The sequence below is a fragment of the Gallus gallus genome, chromosome 3, assembly GCF_016699485.2.
Source record: "Gallus gallus isolate bGalGal1 chromosome 3, bGalGal1.mat.broiler.GRCg7b, whole genome shotgun sequence".
NCBI classification, from domain to species: domain Eukaryota; kingdom Metazoa; phylum Chordata; class Aves; order Galliformes; family Phasianidae; genus Gallus; species Gallus gallus.
This window is the reverse complement of record NC_052534.1, coordinates 102,342,452-102,369,274: the sequence shown is the minus strand read 5'-3', so window position 1 is coordinate 102,369,274 and position 26,823 is coordinate 102,342,452. Positions and strand designations below refer to the sequence as shown.

Genomic DNA, 26,823 nt, shown 5'->3' with positions numbered 1-26,823 from the left:
AGGGAAGGCTTTGGGGAGACCTCATTGTGGCCTTCCAGTACTGAAAGGCAGATTATAAACAGGAGTGAAATCAATTTTTTAAACAGGTAGACAATGGTAGGACAAGAAGAAATGATGTTAAACTGACGGAGGAGAGAGTCAGATTAGACATCAGTGGGAAGTTTTACGCTGAAAGGCTGGTGAGACTGCCCAGAGAGGTTGTGGATGCCCCATTCCTGGAGGTGTTCAAGGCCAGGTCAAATGGAGTCCTAGGCAACCTGATCTAGTGCTCGATCTAGTGATAGGCAACTTTGACCATGGCAGGGGGCTGGAACTAAATGATCTTTGAGGTCCCTTCCAAACCAAGCCATTCTATGATTCTGTGAAAGAGAAAGTTGCCCAGGCTGCACTTGCTCAAATTACCGTGTCCCAGGTGAAAGATAGCAGAACAGATAGAAGGAAGGACCCATGAGATCAGACATGATCGGGAGACCATTTTCATGGCTGACCATGCTGACCTATAGCACAGCTCCTGCTTCTGAAGAAATAAAGATAAAATGTAAATATGATTTGGTTTTGGTGACAGATACTCAGGATTTGATTTCACAGTAAGGTAGCTTCATCAGCTACTTGTGCTAAAGGTTAAGATTGTACTTGTTAATATGCAAACATGGACTTATATATGTGAATTTCTGGGAATTTTTACCAACTGTAAGATTACATGTGCTATTAAGTATTCCTGAGATAATCCTTTGGTATGTTTTAGTACGCACTTCTTAGTTCTTATTACCACATTTTTTAGATGATTTGATCCTACTATGAATCATTATAGTCTTATATGTAATAATAAATTATGCTAGAAGACCTCAGTTCAGAATTCATGGAGATAAATGCAGTTGTGTAGCTGTATTTAATTAATTATATGAAGCAGGTTTAGCAAGAATACAGATCCTCCAGAATTTGTAGATTACTATAAAAATAGAAATCTCTTAATGAAATTGTGGATGTGACAGAGTAACAAAAAATGTGCCTTTTTGCCTTTAAAAATGTAACATTTTCTAGCTTTATTTTCACAGGAAACTCTGGAGCACAATTCAAACCTGGGGATGACCATGATCAATAAAATAAAAAATCAACAGATGTGAATTGTTTTTCATATTAACATTTTGGACACTATTAATATATTTTCAGGATCCAATCAAGCTATTTATAAAAAAAAAAAAGTATGCCCAGAGAAAGAGTATATGCAGATTATACCACCTAAATCCAGGAAAAAAAAAAAAAAAAAGCCAACAAAAACCACTATTATTTCATTTTTTGTCATGTAAAATGTTGCCTTTGCCATTCCTCTTCCCAGGTAAAGAAAGATGGAGACACTAAACTCTTCTCTATACACACAAAAGGAAAGCACTTTTAAATTTATTTCACGTTGGAAACAGGAATGGTCAGTTCTTTCTATATATTTTTATGAACAGCAGAATGATAAGACCCTACTCTTAACCCTAATGCCATAATGAATCAATAAAGGATGTGCAATGAAAGAAATGGAAAGCAAAAGTACAGTAAAAATTGTGATAGTGACTACTTCTCACAGCTTGCTGTCATCCCTTGGAATTACTGCCAGCAAGAGATTACTAAATCAAATATTGTAAAAAAAGTTTTAAAGGGATGAATAATTTTTTGAGTAATAACATCAGTATGAATGTTAAAATAATTATTATGCTTCAGAGGGTAAATTGACAGCTGTTGGGGTCCAGAATTTATCCCCTTCTCTACCTTCCTTTCCATACAACTAGTTAAGTTCATTAAGGGCTTTTCCTCAACTTCCTTTCAAGCATTGGGCTTTTCCTCAACTTCCCTTCAAGCATCAGGCATTGGTCACTTCTGAAGGCAGCAAAAATACCAGACTCAACAAATGAGGAGTAATTTGTCTGATTTGCAAATGAGGATTTGTCTGATCCAGTATGACAAATTCTATGTTCCTTCTCATCGCTATTATCATCATCTGAACATATTTTACCTCCAGCAAAAAAGAGATTGCTTTTCTGAATTCACCACTTATGTGGATGCAACAGAGATGCTTGCAAGTTTGCTGTTCTAAGTCACTTAACATTTTACTTCTCACATCTCATCAACCCTTCCCTTGGAATCTATATCTCTTTTCTATTTACTCAGTAGATGTCATGAATTTTCCAAACACAATCTCTGAAGAAAGGTGAAAGGAGGAAAGCAAAGCAAAATAACAACAAAACACCCCCCATCCCCACCCCCCCAAAAATGAGAAAAAGAAAACAAAACACAGTGCAATTCTTTGCTTTTCTCGCTAAGAATTTGTCACGTGGGGAGGAGAGTTACAGTCTCTGTGACACTATGCTCACTCTGTTTTTGAGATCTTCGTAATATATATATTGGCCAGCTATATATAGGCCAGCAGATATACCAGGTGGAAACACACAGGAGCAGAGATTTCTGCTATCTGTCCTGGCCTTTAACAGTTGTCCCGCTATCCTGCTTTGAGACTTTCTTTTAAAAAAAAAAGTTTTAAGACATCTTTTCTGAGTATTTCATCTGTTGAAATTCTGCAAATAGAGGGCATAAGCAAAGTATTTAGAGTCTTCAGTGAGCAAATCAGCTGTTAATCACTTTTGAAGAAAAGTCTGATATAACTTCTTTCACTGGGGACTTCTGAACACACAGTCTAGCAGATGTTAGAAAGTAATGACTGAAAAAATAGATCAAAATACTTGTCATAGATTTATTATTTTTGTTATTCATTGCAAAATTCATAACAAAATAATGCAGAAACCTATACTAACATAATATGAAATAATAACATAGAAAAAAAATCTATGATAACACCTCATTTTGAAAAAAATGTTCCAAAACTGTGTGAAGAACTGCAGTTCTAAATTCATCACCAAAGTTTGCACTTGATCCAGTCTGTAGATGACATTAGCAGTTTTTCAGTATGGTTGTTGTGCTGTATATAAACAGCTAAACATGGATTCCAAACGCACAATATATATTAAGGGAAGATTCAGATCATCCTCTGATGTATCTCTGAACTGCACTTCAGAATTCTTACAAATGGAATTCTTGGCTCCAGCTGGAGACTCTTGGTTACTTGTCTAGTCTCTGTGCAAGTTCATATGGAATGCAATGGTTCTGAAGAGATCTAAATGGAAGATAACCATTCATCTGACCTCTACTTATCTGTGTGAATGAGCTGGCGGAATAATGTATCCATAATATTTTTATTTTTCTAAAAACATATTTTCCTAAAAGTTCTCTAAAGCCATCAGCTTTCACACAACCATGTGTTAGCCATATAGTATGTGCAAGAGTAAGTGCAATTACAAGTTACTCTCTTCAAATACCTAAAAGGTGATTGTAGTGAGAGCAGGGTGGATCTCTTCTCAGTGGTGACAGGTAACAGGATGAGAGGAACTGGCCTCAAGTTGCACCAGGGGAGGTTTAGGCTGGATATCAGGAAAAACTTTACAGAAGGGGTTGTTAAGCACTGGAATAGGCTTACCAGCGAGGTGGTTGAGTCACCATCCCTGAATGTGTTTTAAAACCATTTGGTTGTGGTGCTCAGGGACATGATTTAGCTGAGGGTTGTTAGAGTTAGGGAAGTATGGTTAGGTCATGGTTGGACGTGATGATCTTTAAGGTCTTTTCCAACCTGAGCAATTCTATGATTCTATATATGGTATTTCCTGCTGAACCTGAAGCTTTCTTGTAATTTTAGATGCCTTTTGGATTGCATTCCTCTTTGGCTATGGATTTTCTATTTCTGTGTTTCTATACCATCATACGTGGTATCTTCAGTGTTACCTTATGTACTGAAGGTTGGACTGATTCTTGTAATTAGGAGTCAAGTGGTGCTTGCAGTCATGATCATGATCAGTCATGATCATCACTCTGGAACGAGTCCAGAGGAGGGCCACTAAGATGATCAGAGGGCTGGAGCACCTCTTGTATGAAGAAAGGTTGAGGAAACTGTGCTTGTTTAGCTTAGAAAAGAGAAGGCTCCAGGGAGACATCATTGTGGCCTTCCAATACTTGAAGGGAGCATATAAACAGGAGGTGGAATGGCTGTTTACGAGAGTAGATAGTGATAGGACAAGGGGGAATGGTTTTAAACTGAGACATGGGAGATTTAGGTTAGATATTAGGAGAAAGTTTTTCACAGGACGATGACAAAGAGGGTGGTGATGCACTGGAACAGGTTGCCTAAGGAGGTTGTGGATGCCCCATCCCTGGAGGCATTCAAGGCAGGGCTGGATGTGGCTCTTGGCAGCCTGGTCTAGTGTTTAATGATCCTGCCCATCGCAGGGGGTTGAAACTAGATGATCTTTGAGGTGCTTTTCAACCCAGGCCACTCTATGATTCTATGATCATGATCATTAATTTAGAAGAGGCAATATGTGAATGTTAAAATATTATTTTCCATGTATCAGATGCTGCCCTTTTGACGACCTTGGATGCCTCAAAGTATATATTCAGTAGCATTTAGAATTATAGAATCATAGAGTCACCAAGTTGGAAAAGACCTCTAAGTCTTTTCTATTGGTGGTGGTCCATCCACCACCAGTATTTCACACTAAACCATGTCCCCAAGTACAACATCTAAATATTTCTTGAACAGTTCTAGAGGTGCTTTTCACTTTTTATCCCACAAAGCAGACTACTTAAGATACAGAAATAATTGATTCAGAGAAGTATAAAAGGCCTTCAACAGATTTGTACTCAAACTAATAATATATATATATATTAAAGCTTATTCTGTTACAATACCAAAGAAATAGGCATTTAAAAGAGAACAAAAATTATTGGTTTGATGAGTGGAGCTAAATATTTCTGAAAAGGTAATAAAATAGCTTTGTTTCAGTGATCTGAGGGAGAATAATGAACAAATCAAGGTTAAACGCTAGAGTTATTGAGAAAAGGAATATCAGCAGTGGAGATGCAGGTTGGAGTCCATAGCGTACACTTAAGTTTTGTATTATTCTGTCACTGCAGGTTTCATTTGTGTTTTGCATAGCAGTGTGAAGCAGGAGTATGACATTGACGAGGATTCAACTCCAGTAATATGAGAAATAGCTACAACAGTTTGTATTTATTGGAAGCAAACAAATTCTCATTCATTAAAGCACTGACATTTTTCACAATTACAGCATTTAAAATTACTGAATAAATTTATTTCTGTTATAGAAGATGGAAGAAAAGTCAAAGCTCAATATACCGGGGCAAATCTCACTTGGCACCCATAAATCTCTTTTCTGCACCTGCTAGATTCAAAGCTCCACATCACAAAGAGATATCCACTGCCTTCTAAAAGCATTGAATAAATTCTGTGCTGAGGTAAACTGCATGCACAGTGACCCACAATGACTTCACTCTTCTTATAAAGTGTGCAATTTTCCTTGTATTCAAAAATTTATTTGTTCTATGCAAGAATAGCATGAACAACTCTACACCTAGAATAACACTGAAAATCTCTTTTTACTGTTTTTGAGAGGTTCTAGCTGATGTGCTCCCCACTGTAGAGCACCAATACACACAAATGACTTGTAGTAAATCAAAGTCACAGATCTGATTCTAACAATAAATAAAACATTTGGACAAAACCATCGAACTGTACATAATTCATTTAAAGAAAAAGATAATTTTACTTTCCTGAAATATTATTTTATGTATAAAGACTTTTCAATATGAAGATGGGTAAAAGAATTATCTTATAAAGTTCATCAATGAGAGTTATACAATAATCTAGTGTGCTTTAAATTACCACGACTTCGTGAATAACTTTCTTGGCTTTTCAACAGTGGGAGTTGCTGCTTCTTCCACTTCACTGTGCCTTACAGAATGGTCTTACAATTATAGTTGTAAAAATTACGTATTCCATCTTATCACAGCAAATAAATAAATAAATAAATCTCACTATAAATCATCTCTCAATGTTACCGGCTTTCCATTACACCAGACTGACCTAGAAAGCCTGATATCCTGACTTTAGTTGCTTTCTGCAGAATTCTCATGTCACTTCTGTTTTTTTACCAGAACGTTTTACCACAACTGTTAAAATGTCTTTCAGTGCTTAGTACATTTAACTGGTATACTTCTTTTGTTGTTGTTAAGTATTTTGAAATTTTTATGTTGAATGTTTTTATAGTTTTACATGCACAATGTGAAGTATCAAAAGCAATAATTTAAAAAATTAGATGCTTAGTCTTTTAAAAAATGGAGGAACTCAAACAAGGTATATGCTTTATCGATGTCTATTGAACCCAGTAAAACTTATGTACATTTCTGATGACAAAAGGTAGAATCCTGCTTGACTGCTCCTGGAACTGGAACAGGCCTACTATGGGTTAGAAAAAATGTACAATGAAAATAATTAGGAAATAAAATCTGTTGTAACGTAAGCTACTGATGAATGTTGAATTCATTTGTTCACATTCTGCTTGGAAGAAATGGGCACTTGAAGTTACTCACTTTCCCTATGCACATCTGTCACCTTGTCATCTCAAAAATTATTCTTACAAAGTGACTTCTTTGTAAACTACGAGTCTCTGCTAAGTATCATACACAAAGTGCCAGAGATGGCTGTGCTTTGACCAGGACTACTTGTGCTGAACAAGCTGTCAAGAATATAAATAATTTTGTGGTGGTCCTGGGAGAATCTCAGTTTATTTGTCTTCTGCTCTTACTAGAACACTAACAAAAGTCTGTTTGGAGGCTTCCATTTCCTCAAAATTCTCCAAATGTTAACAAAAAGAATCATTCATGCTTCTGTCAGGTACACATGAATATTTCCAATTTATTATGGGCAATGAACTTAGGTAAGCTGAATCTATATATCAGTGGTATCCATCACAACTGTAAAGTAAGAGAGCTCAGAGGCACTATGTCTCAGCTGAGAAAACATTTTTATCACACGTTTGCAAGAATCAGTTTTGCTGTTGTACAGTTACCTCATTGTCATTGGGAAGACCTCATTTCTTCAGCTGCTCCTACTTCAGACAAATTACTGAGTAGAAAAGCATTTAGTACTTAATGCTGTAATTTTTCAGCTGTTCCAAATCCAACAATTGTGATTTTTCCAGACATTGAGAAATAACATTAAGAAAAGTAATGCATTATGAATAGCAGTTTGAATTGCTATGGTTATTATTACCATTATCATTGTTATTATGCATTAAAAAACTTAATAGAGAGGACAATATGCATATCATGTTACAGCTTTTTTCTTTTTATGGTGATTTGCTAAATGTACTCCAGCTGTAATGCAGTGAGCTTTTTCGTTGTTATATTTGAATGATTGCTTTTTCCACCCTCAAAATGAAAATATGTTGTCATAGAACATATTTTTGAAATTAGTAAGAAATAAATTTTATGATGGTTTCAATTCCTTAAGTTGCTCCATGACATGACAACAGCATGTTGTTATACTGATACATCCAGAAACTCAATGGAGAGAGAAGAAACCTTCCAGTTTGGGAGAACCAATATTACAACAAATATAGCTCGAAAGGAAGAATAATTTTTATTAGATAAATATGTGAAAATAAATCTCTGCCTGTATCTATAATGTATAAATCTCAAACATTCTCTGCTGCACACCATGCTAGATAGAAACGCTGTCACAACATCGATGTTAGGACTGCTAAGGACATATTGGCTTGGCAAAACCCCCACTGGAAAGGTGATTGTCAGGGAGATCAGTCCCAACAATTTTACCAGTATTTTATTGTATTGTCTCGGTTATCCCTGTAAAACAGTAAAACTGGATAAAGGACAACCAGGAAATACTAGATAAAAATCTAAAAATAATATAATTAAATGTTAAGTAGGAAAAGAAATCATTTCAAATAAGACTTAGAAACTTAGTGGTAAATGATGTGTATTTTCATTAAAGGACAAGTTTGTATAATCGGATGCATCCTATAGTGAATTCTCATGTTAGTAAGAAGCATTGGAACCCAGGGAGAAAAAAATAGTAACTGAAGTAAGAATCTTAAAGCTTCTAGATCTGTCTGAACATTTAAAAACATTCAGGAGAACAAGGTGTTTAACAAGGAAATATGCAGGTTCTTTTAAAGACTTTCTCGTTAATTGTGGTCATTTCATTGTCCCAAGCAGGAAAAGTAGAATTGTTGATTTCACCTTCGCTTTTCTTATGTGGACATAAAAGGTCAACATCCATAAAAAGTAAGGGGAATATATCAGAACCAAACTATTCTGCCTGTAATCATTTATTATGGAAAAGATTTATCACACACCTTTCCCAGATGTATGGTAGTAGAGACTAATTTTTGAACTAATCTAATTAAAGTCAATTTTGGGGTAGTGGTACTTCTCTAATTTTTTCTGAGACATACATATTAGCAGCAAAGTGTTATGTTGTCATAGCAACAGGTAATGACTTCAGAAATAGAATTGAATTATGTCACAATGGCAATTTGAGAACAGCTGTCACTGTGCGAGTTTAGTTAGGAGGGACAGAAAAGCATTCTGGCTGTGATGAAACCATGTGAGGGTTTGTGGATCACATCTTTAAGCACTTACAGAGAGTCCATGCCCCTCTGTAAGTATTTTGATGTTTGGGTGAGGTAAAAATGTGTTTTTATTGTGAATGTTTAATCTCTAGTATTCTGCAGTTTGTGTTAAGTCCTTGTAGAAACACTGAGCTTGGTACTTCACTCAATGCTGTAGCTGCATATCATGACAGATTCAGTGGAGGGGTGAGGTTCTTTTTTTCCTACACATGAGCAACTAATAAGGGTTCACTGTTGTCTGTTCATAGACCTCAAGTACAAAAGCATAAACAAGAGACTTAAAAGTACTCCTGTCACATTAAAATTCAGGATGGCAATGTACTTTATCAAATGGACTGGCCTGTTGAGTAGAGTGTCTCAGGATGTTGTGCATGATGCACTCCATCTGCTTTCCGATTTGCATTTACACTGAGCAAGCTGCCTGACCTTAACATTCTCCGCTTCATTTTTTGCCCGAGTTTCATTGATTCCCCCTGGTCCAGAGAAAAATGATCTCAGATCAAGATAAAAGGATTTCCTGTTCATTTGTTATGCACTATAAACTTGAAAAAAAAATGTGCTTGTGACTTAGATGGCAAATATCTGGCCAGATTGTGACGCTTACAATCACAGCATGGCATAACTCCTGTAAAGGTGAGTCAGAGTAGTTTACAGACAACAGGACATCAGATGGTACAGTCAATTCCCAAAACAGATCCTAGTGCACATGCAGGAAAAGCAAGTGAATGTAAGAATCCAGGTACTGTAAAAGGCAAAAAGCTGTGAAGGAAACTTTCTCTGGCTGATACAGTTCCATATCCATATGTCAATTATGAAGATCAACAGAGAGATAAAAAAGAAAATGGAGTGAAACAGAAAAAAAGAAAAAGTAGGGTTAGATATTTCCAAAGAAATAATATAATATAAATTAGAAACGTTTTATACAGAGACATAACTTTTTCAAAAGTAAAAACCGACCATTTAATGAACAGAGAAGTTCATAAATTTTGATAATGGAGTTATGACTGACATTGTGATTTCCTCACAAAATTTATCTACTGGTTGAAGTTTTCATATTGCACTTCTATGTGTATTCCCTACTGTTTAATAAGGGCCGAGGTCATACTGCAGACAGCAGTGTTCTCTTTCAAAACAGACTGAGCTCTCTGTTTTCACAACATCTAGGAACAGAATGTCTTTGAAATAGCTCTGTCTATGTCAGAGTTCACTGAACTTGGTGAACAAAGTTAAAACTATGGACAAGCAAAGTGGAGAGCTGAACGGACATATGATATGATCATCTAAATCTTATTTGTCTAAAAATATCTTACTAGGAAAACAACAAATGAAAACAACAACAACAACAACAAAAAGGATTAACACTTCAGGCTTAATTCTAAGCAAATGTCATAAATTCAAACTCTGTTTCTTCTTGTAACAGAAAGCAAAAGGCTGGTATAGTAACTACATCTGATGACTTTGCAGAATAGATGTCAGAAATGCAGCTTGGGAACAGCTGCTTAAACTGAGTTTGGTAGGAAGAGATGAGCAAATAATTTCTCTTCAGTTGACAGAAATCCATTCCCAATTCAGTTTTCTGGCACTTTTGCAGGCACTTCTCTGTTCACCTGCATGAGAAGTTTCAGTGAGATGGATTTCATATTCATAATTTGACTGGATAGGTGACGACTTTCCTAGTAAGCCACTGGTGTTATAGAGGAAGCAGCAGTATCAAAGCACTTGTAGATGATGATAAAACAGGTTTGGGGGGTTTGGCATTTATATATGTAGGCTGCTCCGAAAGAAATCCCTCCTATGTATTTCCCTAGAAAGCACAACAGATACACAGAACACAGTAATACAATTTGATAAAGCAAATTCTCAGCTACAAAACATAGTTTTTCAGCACAGTCTCTACCATTAGCTGCACATTTTCACCAGTGATGAACAAGAGTCTGCATGCTGTGCTTGAAAAATCTGTGCCAGCAATGGTCAACCACTGTCACTGTTGCCACTGCTGGAACACACCACCCATCACCTCACTGTAGTCAGATCCACTCAATGGATGCAATTTTTTCCACAAGGAGGAATTCAGTGACATAACCTTTCTTCATATATGCTTCCATACCAAATGTAATTTTGTCAGACTGCCCCTCTGCTGCCATCTGCCACATGATAACAAAATGGAATACAGGTGGGAAGGTTTAACCCCTACTGCCATACCAGCAACATCTGCCACTGACATTGCGGAGCAACATAATAAAATAGGAGGCATTACTTTCAGAGTAGCACTTGTACAATGCTTCCTACTCCATAACTGCGACACAAGACTGACAGATTCTGAATGAAGCAAAACAAACTAGAGGAAATACACATATGATGGTATTTTTTTTTCTTTGTTAAAAAAAAAAAAAAAACTCTGAATCTTTAAAATACTTGTTTGAAAACAAAATTTTATAGGAAACATTATGGATGTGCTGTTTTAACTGGTTTTGAACCTGTTTAACCTCACTTCAGTTGTAGGAGACCCAGACTCAAAAATATTTTTTTCCATGATTACGCAGTGTTCTTTTCTTTGATGATTGCAAGCTAACAGTATTCAAAACTCCACATTATAGCTCATCTCCATTTCTGATTTCAGAAGCTTCACAGCTCAAATCTGGACAGAAATGAGGATGGATATGGGGAATGACTATAAATACCTACAACTACCCCCCATAAGTTTTGGGAAAGAATTATATATTTCTATATGTATATATTTCTATCGTTGTTGAAAGTTTGGCTGTTAACACTTAAGAAGTGCATAAAGTACAATTCATTTTTCTCAGTTACAACAACCACACTGTTTAGATCACTGATAAGGTATTTGTCTGTAGGCAGCTGTCAAAGTGAACAGCTAGCCTAATAAGTCCTGACAAAATAAAGTTATACAGAAACATGTAGTTCATTGAGCCCAACTATCTCATTTCAAATATCATGGCTTTAAACAAGTTTTGTCTGACTCCAGAGCACCTGTTCAGTGAAAATGACAGTATCAAAAGTTTAATGACTAGAATTATTTGGGAAACTGACAGAAACACCAATTACCCTAAGCAACTACAATATCCAAGACCTACCATTATGTATTTAGCAAGAACAAATGGTTTTGATCCAATCTAGACAGAAAATTGAAAACTTGAAATTACTTGAAATTTCCTACAACTTAAAAGTGCTGCTTGTTAGCAAGCTCTGCACATAGACTTTAACTCATTCTATTTCCAGGCCTCCTTAATATTTACTGTTCCTGAGAGCAATCCTCACAGTGTGTTCATGCAGGAATGTCTATTTGAGCCTGCGATCTAAGCTTTCTTCTGTAATAATCACTGCTTTAATATAGATTGTCCTTCCTTCAAATTGTCTTTATCCTTCCTCTCTTTGGGAAGAAGCATGCTGAATACCACATTGTCCATCCTTCTTGGCTGTAGTCCAAGAGTGCTGGGTAAAGAATTGAGAAGAATGACATTTGTGAATTCTATTACAGATCTGAGCAAAACATCATAGTTAAGTTCTACAGACAGGAGTAGTCCCAGATTGATTGTTGCATAACTGCTTATTCTCTCTCTATAAAATGGTAGCTGTTGGGTTGGCTAGTACAAGTAGTGAATGTATTACTGTTGCTAATGATTCAGCTTCACCATCTGAAGAAATGTGACCAAAAATTCAAAATTCACTTGCTGTCAGAACCATTTGTTCTCAAAGAGCACTGTAAAAATCCAGCCTCTAACAATGTGTTGAAGAATACAAGTCTAGAGAACATATACCAGACGGAAGAAGTGTTAGAAGTAGGAAATATACTGTCCTTTCAAATTCAGATAATGTTATGACAAGAGAGGCCTAAGGCATCTCTGACATAAATAATACTTTGAAATAAAGTAAGATCAAAACAATGACAACTCCGCAAATAAGCCAGTTCTTCCCTAGGTGTATCACTTTATTATAGACCAATATAAAATGATTTATATTTTGCTCTATTCCTGTAACTGAACAGTATAGATCATCAAGTCATTAGTTGGAGGGACATGAATAAAATGTAACTAAACCATACCTATCCCGCCTCTCCTATCAAGTTCCAACAACAAGAAATGTTCTTTCAGTACTAAAGCAATTCTCGTCTTTCAGTGTTCACACCTGCAAATTCTATAATACAAGCAGCAAGATTATTTATAATGTAAAACTAACTTAGTTTGTAAACAATGTTTATTTCTAAGACAAAGGGAGCTCAAGTGAAAATACACATCTATAGAAAAAATATTGGAGTTGGGGCCTACTCATAAGACAGTGAAAATGAGTCTTGTCTCGTTTTTGTCCCATCTATCTGTACCCAGCTGTTGTCTGTCATTTTATTATTTTACTTTTTATAGTAGAGATAGGACTGCTTCATTATGGATATGCATTAATTCAGCACCAAGTACAATGGGGCTGAAGTCAAAAATAAAATTGTTGAGGCATTGTGCTTAGACAGGTACAAGTATAATAATACAAGGAGAGGTATCATTTATGGAAATGAAGTGAGCTGAGAAGGCAAAAGAAAATCACATAATTGAAAAGTGCCATGGAAGGATGGATTTTACAATTACTGGTTAATGAGCTTCCCCAATTAGCAACCTCCATTCAGATTACATCCACAAAACAGCCCAAGTAAAAGTGTAGCTAGAAAAATAGTGGAAATAAAGGACTGTGCTCTTTAAAATTTTTCAGTTATAATCTATGAAAAGAGTAACAAATGTAAGTGGGCTTGGCAGAACTCAAAAGAAAAGAAATAGACATTAAAAAATTATACCACTAGAATTTTGAGAATGTTGAAAACAATTGAAATCTTTCTTCAAGAACAAAAATGAGAGGAAAACTGAGCATTCAGAACTGCAGATTTTCAGAAGGCCATGTAAGGACTGTAACATAGCATGATGTTGAAGTAAATTGTAAGATTATTTTGAGTAATGTTTTAGTAAAATTTGTGTAAATTTGCATGGAAAATGCCTACTATATGCCTACTTTATCTGAAATGCTGATTAAAAAAATGGACAAGATAGTTATAGATGTTTTCAACAGCATCTTTTCAACTCCTCCTTGTTATTCTTTTTTCTTATATCCCTATATATGTGAAGAGCATAGATAGAGAAGGAATAAGGCTATTTAATGTATAAAGAAAGTTAGTTCATAATTTTTCGAGAGATCTGACATTTTTATTTAAGTGTTAAAATGATTAAATCTGTGTTTAATATCATAAGGTATTAAAAATCTGCACAAATAGTGAAGAACATAAAAATGGATAATTAAAGGACAGCAGATTACCAGAATATTGAATAATATCAGCTTTTGAAATTCTTTGCAAACATTATTTTAATAAACAAATTAAGGAAGGATAGAGTGAATAAGCTTGAAGTAGAAGTGACTATATCTAGAGACCATATGAGGATTTCAGGTTTATGTCTCAGTGCAAAAATGATGTATCAGGAGGTGGAAATGAGTATATGCTGCAGAGGAGGAATATAGAAATCTTGCAAGATCGTGAGGGTTGCTGTTAGGAATGCCAAAACTTAACTCATGTTGAATATGACAAGGGAATTGAATTCCATGACTCTTAAGTATATGGCAATACTGAAGACACAGTTCTGCAGAAAATAAATAGATATATAGATAGATAAATAACTAGTTATTATCATAGGATCCTAGTATAATAGAAATGTTTCAGTTGGAAGGGACCCTTAAAGGCCATCTAGTCTAACTCCCCTGCAATGAATAGGGACACCTACAGCCTGATCTGGTGCTCAGAGCCCTGTTCAGTCTGACCTTGAACGTTTCCAGAGATTGGGCATCCACCACCTCTCTAGGCAGCCTGTTCCAGTGCATCACCACCCTTATCATAAAAAACTTTTTATTATATCCAATCTAAATGTTCTCTCTCTTAGTCTGAAATCATTTCACCTCATCCTGTCAAAGCAGACCCTGCCAAAGAGTCTGTCTCCATTTTTCTTATAGATAACTAAGATTTGAGGACCAGGAGGATGTTAGCACTGCAGTAAGTGAAGGACTTCATTTCTTTCAGTGAAAAAGAATGATCTGGGAGTAGATGTTCAGGAACAGAAATGCACAGTGGAAGTAAATCATATGGAAACAGAGGATGAAATGAGATGATCTAGGGTAATGTTCTGAAGTATAAATCCTGTATAAGACATAAAGAAACAGAAAGGAGAAAAATGTAATTTTAGACTAGGAAAGGTCTAAGGAGAACAAGAACATTGAAAGATTACGGTATTTTTCAATCATTAGAATCATAAGGACATAGAATCCTTAGAGTTGGAAGGGAATTTTAAAGTCTATGTAGTCCAACTCCCCTGCAGTGAACAGGGTCACACACAGCTAGATCAGGTTGACCAAGGCTTGATCCAGCCTCACTTTGGAAGTCTTCAGGGATGAGGCATCCACCACATCTCTGGGCAACCTGTTCCAGTGCCTCACCACCATCACTGTAAAAGATTTTTTCCTTATATCCAACTTAAATCTACCCTCTTTAAGCTTGAAGCCATTTCGCCTTTTTCTATCACCACAGATCCTGCTAAAGAGTCTGTCCCCTTCTTCCCTGTGGCTCCCCTTTAGATATTGAAAGTCTGCTATCAGTCACCTCAGAGCCATTACTGTGAAATATCTAAATAGAATCATTATAAAAATGAAGGGAAGAGTGTTTTATCTTAAATTTGATTCTTCTGTTTGATGAGAATACTGCAGTTAAACCAAAATACTAATATAGTCAGTTAAGCAAGGAACTTACTTAAAAAATCCTTTGAAATTGAAAGGTTTTAATCTTAATACCAATTCTTTATGATTCTTTGTCAGTATATGTCATGGAAAGCTGGCTTTGCAATAAACTGTGTGCTCTTCTCTCAAAAAGCACTGTTAAACACTTGAAAATATTGAAGTATTAATTAAATTTCCAAACTCACCAATACTTGGTCTATGTTCGATTCACATTAAAATTCATTTTCTTATGCAAATCTATGGGGTGAAGATTACAGTTATATCAGTCGTCCTATTTCTTCTAATCACAGTAGCAATTAAGAGAAATCTAACTCAGGTGAAGCAGCAAATGCAAGAACTTAATATGGACGTGTAAGAACTTTTTGTTACTCATTAGGTTTTCTAATAGCACCAATTAATAGCAGTAGTGAGTACAAAAATGTTTTTCAATAGGAAATATCCATCTAATCCATCCAATTTTCATACCTGTTAATCATATGAGTGTCACACCACACTTTGTCAGCTCAGCTTGCATGCACTTCCACATTGCATATTTCATCCACTCTTCATATACTTGGGGCTCTTCAGGAAGTGGTGTAGTACTGTCCAGTTTGGCAGAAAACTGATTAAAATCACAAAACTTATCAAGGCTGTGAAACTTATCTCCATATTTTTCCATTTCCTGTGGCTGCTGCTTCCCACTTTCTACAAAAAAACTGTCTCCCTCTAATTGCAGAAATAATAGTTGAAATTTGGAAACATATCCCTGAATACGAATTGAGTCCTTAGATGATCAAGCCACAGCTTAACTGCTAAAGTCAGGATCTGACTTTTTCATACAAAAGGTGATAGAAAAATGATATAATAAGAAATAGAAAGAATATATTCAGCCACATTTCAAATTTATTTTCAAATGAAAACAAATATAGCAAAATCATGCAGCCAGTACAGAACAAAACAACAACAACCTTATGTAATTAGCAATGAAGCAAGATATTACTACCCTAGAAGAAGATTACCAACACAAGTTCAGAATCAGTACAATGTTGCCACCTGGTTATAAAATATTTTTATTCTATTTATCCTCCAAATGTCACCACGCAGATTCTTTGAAAGGATGGAACAGGAAGAATATGAGTAATGTGTAAGAAACACAACCTATCTTCCAATCTCTTCCTATACACTATTTCTGAAAATGTCACTACCATGCTGAGTCTACTAATAGGATCATTAGCTCATCAAATCAGGTTCAGAATCTAAAACTGAGAAATGAGACAAGCTCACAAAATATCTCCGAAGAAATAGCTAATTAGGTGGAAGATGACATGGTCTTGGCTCTGAAAAAGGTCAAACTGAAAGTAAGGCTTACAAGGTAGAATCTTAACAACCAAAACATACTTTTGAAATACCAGGGAATAGGAATGCAAAGGACATTCACGTCCTGCAGCTTTTCACGTGTTAAGTGGTATGTGGAGAATCAGATATGAGACACAACTGAATTTCTGTTGCTTACCCAGACAAACATAGATCTGCAGGGGTGCTGTTTTCCATGCTGGAGATATTTGCTTGGAATAAAACAAACTGCTTCCAAGACCCCTTCCCAAGTTCTACAATTCTGTGATAGCTGTCAAGTGAAACTAACAATACAAATTAGAATTTTCTTATTGAAAAGAAAAGGATAGTTGACATGAAAATGGACATTGCACAGTAGGATGGGGAATGTGGATAATATCCTCAGATTTATTATTCTGGTCAGCAGTTCCACTATCAACCTCAGTAAATTCCTCCCACAGCTTTTTCTTCCCACAAATCATTTCAAATTTATGATATATCAGTCTATGTATCTACTACGTCTCTCTGAATGTAACGTCTCCTATTTATTTCCATGGAAACTACAGCAGATACAAAGAGCGCAATAACACTATTTGATAGAGCAAATTTTCAGTTACAAAACACTATTTTTCAACACAGTCAACCATGACTAGCTGTGCAATTGCACCAACGATGAACAAGAGCCTGCATGCCCCATTTATAGAAATCTGTACCAGCAAAGGCAATCCACTGTTGCTGTTGCCACTGTTGAAATGCCTCATCACTTCACTGTGCTCACATCCACTCTTTAGTCTCCAGAAACGTTCAGCAAATGTCAATAATGTCAGTGGGTGCCATTTTTTTCCCCTAGGAAGAATTCAGTGGCACATCTTTGCTTCATACACACTTCCATGTCAGACGACTTTTTGTCAGACTGCCCCTCTGCTGCCATCTGTCATACAGCAACAACATGTAGTGGAATACTGGTGGGAAGGTGCAATCTCTACTGTCATACCACCAACATCTGCTCCTGATTTTGTGGACAATATAAGAAAATAGGAGCCATTACTTTTAATCAGTCCTCATACATAGCACATTCAAGAGTACAGTAGAGGCAGTAATAGAAAGTTCAAAATACTGGTAATGAGGAATGAAATAAAATATTCTGAATATCACAATTTATTTCAATACATATGACATGGTAAAAGACTGTCTTAGGAGGTCTGAAGGGAACTATTTTCATTCATTACAAAACTGGGAGGCAGGGAGAGGAACACAGCAAGAATAAAGGACTACTTTTCTTCCCATAGCTAATACGCAATGGCAGTACAGGTAACACAGGATTTTAATCTGTTCCTCAAAGCTAAGCTGAGGAACTGGAATGAATGAGGATTATGGTTCCTGACTTTCTCAGTCTGTGGAGAATTCAAACAGAAAAAGACAAAGAAAGATGGAAAGAAAAGTATCTTAATGATATCAGTTTCTACTGGGCATTCAAATTCAAGCTAGAGTTGTATGAGATCCTGAGGACAAAGCATGAAAGGAAATATACTGATGGGACTTTTCTAAAGCAACAAAAAAGACATCTTTATATAAATAAGCTCTCCATCTCTCAGCTACATAAAACTTGAGCTTAGTATGGTCTGAATAGGAATCCTGGAAGCTATGAGGTTTGCACAATAGAAATGGTGCACAGTAAACTCCCAGAAGTATTAACTGAGGAGAGAAAAAGAAGTCAAAGCCACATATGTTTGAGATTCATTTCTCCATAAGATAGTAAAAGAACGAAGGTTTAATTTAAAACAAATAGGACTTCCAAGCAGCTGTAGAGAGCTTAGTGCAAACCAACGTATTTCCTCACTTACATGAAGAAATAAGAAGAGACAGGAACATTGTGTGTATAAGGGCCAGAAACTGCCAGAAAACTTCCAATTCAATCCCACACTGACATAAACAAAAAATGACAAACCCAAGTAGACAGTATAACAATCAGTTTATGATTACACCTCTGTAAGAACAGCTGCCAGCACAGCTACCAGAGTTAGTAAAGAAACTGGAAAATGTCCAAGGATTGAAAGAGGCACAAGCACAATACACGCACAGTGTTATACATGTGGAAAACTCTATGTAAATATAAAAGCAAAGCTGTAAAGAAAAGGGAAGTCTTACAGACAAGAACTGACTTTATCATCAGAGGCAGTCATGAAACCCTGTGGTAGGTTGGCTGACTTCTTAAAATAAGAGGAACATCTACATCTACAAAAATAATATCTGGCTATTTAAACATGATTCATGATGATGTAATACACCAGCAAAACAAACAGATTAACAATGTTGTTTTTAACCCCGGAAGAAGTCATCATAATTCTATGCATCAGTGGGAACTAAGAAGTTTGAATGGGCATTTATTCCTGAATTAGTTGCAGAGACTTTCTTCATATTCAGTTGTTGCTAAGAGCACTCAAAGAATGCAAGAAATCTCACTCAAAACAGACATCTCAAAATGCTCCGAATTGTAACCTTCATATAAATATTCCTTTCCTGAAAAGAAAGCTGTAAATATAGACCTTTGTAAACTGACCTATACAGTATCAAAGCCTAAAGTAAGATTATCTAAAATTCCTACAACGTAGTAAGTTAACTAAACATAGCAGCCTGGTGCCATAGGCAACTCTTCTGACAATACCTTTAATAGAGTCTGGACAGCATTACAGTTTACCTCAAAGAAGACACAGAGGGCTTAATTCAGTTGACCTCACATCTCATGTCCTTTGTAATATGCTAAGATATGTGAAACATCTACAGATTCTCACAGATACAATGGAGAAACTAAGAAAGATCTGAGTATTTCTGAGAGGCATTGGTGATTATGCCAGGGCTTCCTAGGTCATCTCAGGAGGCAACAAACAAATATCTGTGAGTAACAAAAGCAAACCCTTGGGCATATCTGTGTTAGTAACCTAAGCTGTGCAGGTTGGAGACAGTCCGAAGAAGGGCCATTAAATGGTGGAGGAATTGGAGTATCCCTCCTATGAATAAAGACTGAGAGATCTGGAACTGTTTACACATTGCCTTGTGACTTGGAGTGTATAAAGAAGTGTAATGGTACGGAAGACGAGCATCCTTCTAAATGATATCTTATTAGATAGCATGCAGCTACGCTGGAAAAGCTGATAATGCAACATTGCAGATTAAAATCACAGAATTTGTAAACTGAAACATCTGGACTGTTTAGTCAGCACAGTAATTCCATTGCAAGATCACAATTAAAACATACTGTAAGACTAATAAATGATAAAAACCACAAACTCAACAGAGAGAACTGAGATCCCAGAAGACTCACTTGTTTGAAAGGCAGAACACAAACGCCCTTCTGCCAATTATGTACATACGTAGTTAGCCACTATGAAGAAAACAAATTATTATTATTCAGGAAATCCAATTTGCCTTGATCACCAATTAAGAGGAAAAATATTGAAATCATGATAGTAGTCTCTTGTAGCCTGCAATGGCCTCTAAATAGCCATACACTTCAGCAGCTCTAGATTATACTATGTCTTAAAAATATAAGGAAAGGAAAAAATTAAGAAAAAAATCTTTTACATTTTGGAAACCTCTTAGAGGATTTAATTTTATATAAACCCAGCCCATTGGTACCCAATGAAGTACATATTCACGTTATCTATTCAGCCCCTGTAAAATTGAAACCCATCTTTCTTAACCTCAAGTGTCTGAAGGCTAGTTGTACAATTAAAGTTAATTGTCTAGGTTATGTCTTGGAGAGAGATAAAAATTTACAGTAGATCATTCATTCCATCTACTTTAAGTTCCTATTCTGAGGTGGAATGGACTGAGTTCTGAAAGTACTTAACTGTCTTTGCTCACTATAAAGAGAAGTCTGATGAGTTCCTTAGTCTCAAATGCCTAATTTATGGGTGGCCAGAAGCTGAATTTCTTTCCCACACACATCTGTAAAAGAAGATTCCAAATCTGAAACTCTCTAATGTATTTTCTTGTCATTACATGCAGGGAGAGCACTCCTCTTAAAAGCTGCTGCACTTGGTCATGCTGGAATATATTCTCAAAGCATTATATGGATGTTGGAACACTTGCCCAGGAACTGGGAAACCTGAGCTGAGCCAGACATTCTTGGGGCAGTGTTAAAGCTATCTGCTGTTCTGGGTAATTAGATGTATCACCTCACTTGTTAAATGAAGTCCAAAAGTACAAAATTCATGGATCCAGAAGGACCAGCTATTTCTGACCTTTAGTGGAAAAGTTTTCTAAATTAAAACTGTACAGCGCAGAGGTTGGACCAGAAGGTTCCTTAACCTTACTTAAACCTTACTTTATCCACTTGATCTCACTACTTGGTGGGCCACAAAATTAAAATTCTGCATTTCTGTTGTCCTTTAAAAAAGAAAAAAAAAGTCTTCTGCAGGCATTCTAATACAAGATGTAGCTGAGCAGTGCTTAGGAAATGTGTATATGTATAAGACAATAACTAATTGTATATTTGAGTGTCGACTCACTCTTCAGGTAGGTAGAATGCAAAGGTGTTACACCAGGTTGTTGGGAAGATTTCTGTTTGATGGAATATTTTCACATCAGTGGCAAAAAGTAATCAGATTTCTCCACTCTGAAGGTGTGAAATGAAGCTGAATAGCTGTGTGTGCATACTGCAGAAAAGAACGGAAGAAACATCTTTTCAAGGATAAAACACACTCAGCTTAACTTCATGTATGTGAAGTACACCAGAAAAATGTGAAGTAATCTGGCTATGGTTCACCAGGTTTAAATCAAAATGCTTCAATTAAATGTAGGAGAGGAAGAGTGGCATGGGGATGGTGAGAGGAAATGTCTCAGACCTACACAAAGTCTAGGAAAGTACTGCAAATATCAGGAGAAATGTAGCAATTTGAGCTGCAATTTCAAGGGACAAAGAGAACTTTGAAAAAGAAGTCCCAGTGAGTCTCCACGTCTGGCTTTTTTTTTTTTTTTTTTTTTTTTTGTATTTTTGTATTTTTGTTTGTTTGTTTGTTTGTTTTTGGTAGCAGATGATAGCATCTGCCCACTGATTTATACTAATAGAGGCTGTTAAAACCATATTTCGCATTCATCTATGTCTCCTTGCTACTTATAAAGCTTTGGAGTTATAGTTCGGATGGAAAGCTTGCTGTAGACAGAAAAGTAAGAAATAGTGGCATAACTTTTTTCGGTGTAGTTGATACCGAAGGTTCACAAGAAATTCTGGCGGTGAGATATGTCTCAGAAGTTATAAGAGTTATTGCATTTCCTAACAAAAAAAAAAAAAAAAAAAAGGAAAAGAGGAAGCCATTTGCTTTTTCATCTTCTGGGTTTTAGAAGACAGAACAGCAGTATCTCCAAGCTTGTGGGGGAACAAGTGTGTTTAGAGAGTAGGGCAAGTACAAGCCGAACTGTATAGGTATAGAATTTACTACAGAAATTGAATGCAAAACTTGGCTGGCCCTTTGTCAATAGAAGTTCCTGGAAGTACATTTCTATTGAATAAAAGTAAAAAAGACTTTCTTAGCATTTTACCCTTTAACTAAAACATATTAGCTATGTTAAAATGCGATTGAAGGATTGGAGTTTTGAAGGTAAAAGACAACAACCTTAAAAGTAGTTTGGGTATACTGTGAATTCTGTTAGAGAATATTCCTAAGTCTGCAATCCAGGGCTAGCAAATAATAGCATTATAAAAGTAGGGCAACAGCTTGGAATTCAGTGTATTTTGGAAAAGAAGATAGAAGCACACAGCAGTGTTGAATGTCTCAGATTATAGTGGGTTTATGTTCAGGCAGGTCTCACAACTTTTACTTTTGTATAGTTATTTCTAATTATCACAGTAAGATTGTTACCTGAAAAATAGGAATTCATAAATGTAGAAATCTGGGATGACAGTAATAGAAAGAAAGCACTTTATTACTCATTTCATATCACAAAGCCCTTGGCCTGGCACAGAAAATGAACAGCAGATGTTAAAGATTTATCTTAGATGAAGTGACAAGGAATTGGTGTTTAAAAGTGTCCTTCTATAATTCAACTCAAACCATCAAATTTACATATTCATTTAAATCTATATACGGTCATACAGTTCACAAAGTGCTAGGATATTTTATTCTATTTATGGGATCTTAAAGTATCTTAGCAAAACCTGTGGTGTGAAAACAGCCCAGCCGTCACGTATCGTCTCAAAATAAACACATTCCAAACCAGGAAACCAACATGTTAGAAAAACTTACTAACTAAATGCAAGTATCATCTTCAGTGTCAAAGGAACTAGTCACATATCCAGCCAAGTAGCAAATTTTCCATCCATCAAAATCCCTCAGAAGAGCAAACTGAACAGTGCATGAGTTCAAGTCCATGTGCTGGAACACAATCTATAAATGATAAATGCTGGAATGATTTTAGCCCACACCAACCAACACTTTCAAATAAGTGTACTGAAGATGGTAGCCCGGGCCAGGAATTGTTCTCATTAGGTATTTTGCTTGCGACCACCCTGCTGTAGAGGCTAAGAGAGATTAGTGAAATTAATGTGCTGCAGTTTTGCCAGAAAGACAAATCCTTGGCACTGCTTGGCAATTAAAAGAAATGTAGTTTCAAGCAATAATATTCTCTATTTATCCTCCCACTGTTCTGACTCCTGCAAAATCATCAGCAATGGGGACAGCATCTACAGATATAATTTTTTATCAAAGACTGTTCACCCTGTTAGATCTAGACCACAGAAGAGCTTCTTGTTAGAGAAGTTGGTTTTAAGTTTCCAAGGGATTCTGATGAGTAAAGAGATATGGAATGTCATCCCTTCTTGACATCAATCCTCCAATTATTTCAGAAAGATGAGAAATCTGTTATGAAGTATATATATGCATTATGAATACAGGGCTTGAATCTGATCAAACCCAGACAAGGATTTAATAGCAAACTCTCTAAAGAAGGCGCTCAAGCAATTGTACAAGTAGCAAGAGGCTGAACATATATATCTGGGAAAACTCAAAGTCAGTCTTAAAAGTGTTACATGGCTCCTCAGAGAGTGAACAACTCCATCTGTTCTGGCATTAGAAAATCCAAATGCTTAGGAGACAGTGGAACAGTGTCTCAGTATATGGTCTGGGAACATTTAATAAATCCTTTTTACATATTGTTAACTGTGGAAATAAAAAGCCATTAAGTTACCTTGATTTCCTGAGGCCCATAAAAACAGTACAGTGGTATTTATATATCATGAGAAAATATTTTTATGGGTATATAGACAGATTTTCTCCATAAGATGAATATAAAGTTTATTCTTAAAACAGTTTGTAAGTTTTAATTATTCTTTGAGACAAATCCATGAACAAAACTCCAAGAACTTCTTTTTTTGTTAACTATGTGTTTCCAACTATGTGTACTAACACCAAGAGACTGAAAGAGAGAACAGAACACTAAAAATTAAGTTCATGTGAGTACTGACTCTGAGACAAAACCATATCTAAAACTAGTGCTAGGTCACTGCAGACAAAATTAGTTCAACAGAAAATATATCTATTAAATCCTTACACCATCTTATTAAAAAAAAAAAAAAAAAAAAGGAGTATGTACAAAAACTGTTGCAACAGAAATAACATCATGAAAGTTTTTATAATAACATTGATGAATAGTCAAAATATGTTATTTGACAATAAAAATTACTCTTAATTCTTCTTAAAGGACTCTAATAAGTACTGTCACAGAAACATGGTATCGGTTAGAGAAGCTTGATGGAATTTTCCTCTCTGCTGAGAAAAGTGGAAACATTTATTTGGGATTTCTGGAGGTGTTATTTATACTTTCAGATTCCTGCCATGAGATGTGATTTCTTTATAACTTTTTAAATAAAATTCAGTTGGTGATACACTATAGACCCTAATTCAATTTTGTAGCAATGTTATTTTAGTCAGTTCTCTTCTTATCTATTTTTACACCAGGTTATCATTCTCACTGACTGGTGCCACACTAGATAAACCTTGGCAGTGTCTAGTTTAGTATATCCCTGTATGCCAAATATGAACAATTGAAAACTGTCTTTTATATCCAGTTTTCCATTACTTTAGACCCTATACTGTGGATATGTTATGTAAATAGTGTTTTCCATAACGTGCTTTTGAGAATTCCACGAGACTAAATAAAGAACCCTAAAAAAGGAAAGATGTATGGTAATGGGACACATGAAAGCCAATGCAATGTGACTGTTGCCCTTTTTCACTAAGATCTGCTACCAAGCTACAAGAATTATTCAATACAATTAGCAGTGAATAAATCCACTTTGTTCTAGCTACCTATAAACTTTATGATCATTTTGTTATTGTACTTTTCCAGGAAATGAATAAAGTTGATCGACCTACATTTCTACAATTCCTCTCTCTCTCTCTCTTTAAACATAGGCATTCTGTTTGACTGCTGCAAGCTCTACAGTATCTAGCAGAACTTCGAGATCTTCCCAAAATATCTGGTCAGAACTCCAGGATTTTCCTTGTGGAGGAATTCAGTTTCACACCTTGGCTTCATTAGCACTTCCATGTTGGACATCACTTTGTCAGACTTTTCCTCTACTGCCATTTATCACGTGGCAACAAAGTGTAACAGAATATTGGCAGGAAGGTATCGATCTCTAATGACATACCACCAACATCCACCTCTGACGTTGTGAGCAACATAATAAAATAAGAGGCATTACTTTTGGAGCAGCCCCCTTTCTAGAATGCTTCAGGATAACTTAAGAGAGTTTATTAAGAACAAACATCATTAAGCAATGTAACAGATTTGTGAGGGTGCTACCTAAAGTGATACACAACAGAAATCAACAGGAAAAGTAAATGAGAATAAAGGACCAGAGAAATTTATCCTTGAAAATTTCCTCATTGCGTATTGTAAGGAAAATTTCAATACATCATTTATTAATATTCAAGCTAAGCAAAAATATCATTAGAAATGCATTGAAGGTCTTAGGCCATACTTGGCTGCAAGGAAATGCTTATGTGACTTATGAGCCTTATAATGAGTAATCGAGAGAAAACTGTTTTTATCTTCAGTTTGTTTTTCTGCTTCCCTCTATTAGAATCATAAATTAAAGTAATGTAGCTCCAAATATTTCAAAAATGTCAACTTCTTCACAGCTGTCTGAGTATTCAGAGGTGAAGTGGGCCATACAAAAAAGCTTTTCTGGGTAATCAGATATTTCCTTTGAAAAGTGCTATAGATATGTTGCAAAATGTTTGGTGACTTCACTGTTCAGTTTGAAAGGTGACTACTCAGTAATACCTTTCTTTTTCATGTGGTCTGTCCTTCAAGAGTGGGATGGGAAAAGGAGGTCTGTAAAACTCCTTCATGTCTATCATAATGTCCTTTACTTCTTTTTTCTTTTTCTTTTTGCTTTAAATCTTTCCTCCTCTCCTTTTCATCTCATTCAGAAAATGTATAATTCCTATTTTCTGGAAAACAAGAGAGCATCCAGAAAGAAATCTATGTGATGGGATACAGCCTTGGGCAGAAAAAAAAAAAAAAAAAAAAAAAAAAAAAAAAAAAAGACAATTTGGTGTTCTAAAGGAGACTTCTAAAAGATGAATGGTCTTGGTAAAGTAAAAATCCATGGATAAAAAGAGTAAAAGGGTCAATTCTGGAGTCAGTGTGTTGGTTTTCTACTGGAAAGTAGAAAATTCGGATGGTCAATTATGCCCGGATATACTGTCAGTAGTACTGTCCCTGCCTTGTTCTTGGCACTGTCTTGATGTAATGACTGCTCCAAAGGTCCCGAAACAATGATAATTAGTCCAGTTTCCTTTGCCTTTGGGGGAAGGACATTGATTTTGTTCTTAAGAAATATTGCAAAGTTTCAACTTGATCATATTTTGAACTCACCTCTGAACATGCTATCTGACTGTAAGAATTGGAAATGGCAAATTGAAATTTGCCTAACTATTTCAAAGGGAGAAAAGCTAGAAGACATTCATATTGGCTCCACTTGCTATGCAGTTTCTCTTTTCTGAAACTCCGAATTCACCAACATGCTTGGTTGACAGCAGGCTTAATGAGCCAGCAGTGTGCTCCAGCAGCCAAAATGGTAAATGGCATTTTGGGATGCATTAAACACAGCATAGCTAACCAATCAGAGAGGTGATTATCCCAATATGCTTAGTGTTGGTGCAACGCTACAAAAATTTATTTCAAA

At 35.8% G+C, this 26,823-nt stretch overlaps 1 long non-coding RNA gene across 1 annotated transcript; it reads left to right on the top strand.

Annotated features, from left to right (window-relative positions):
* Positions 1–8,459: 8,459 nt before the first annotated feature.
* On the top strand, positions 8,460–25,498 carry LOC101748623. The gene is made up of 2 exons (XR_001466180.4): positions 8,460–8,572; positions 25,040–25,498. It is a non-coding gene; the product is annotated as an uncharacterized LOC101748623 (long non-coding RNA).
* Positions 25,499–26,823: the final 1,325 nt, after the last annotated feature.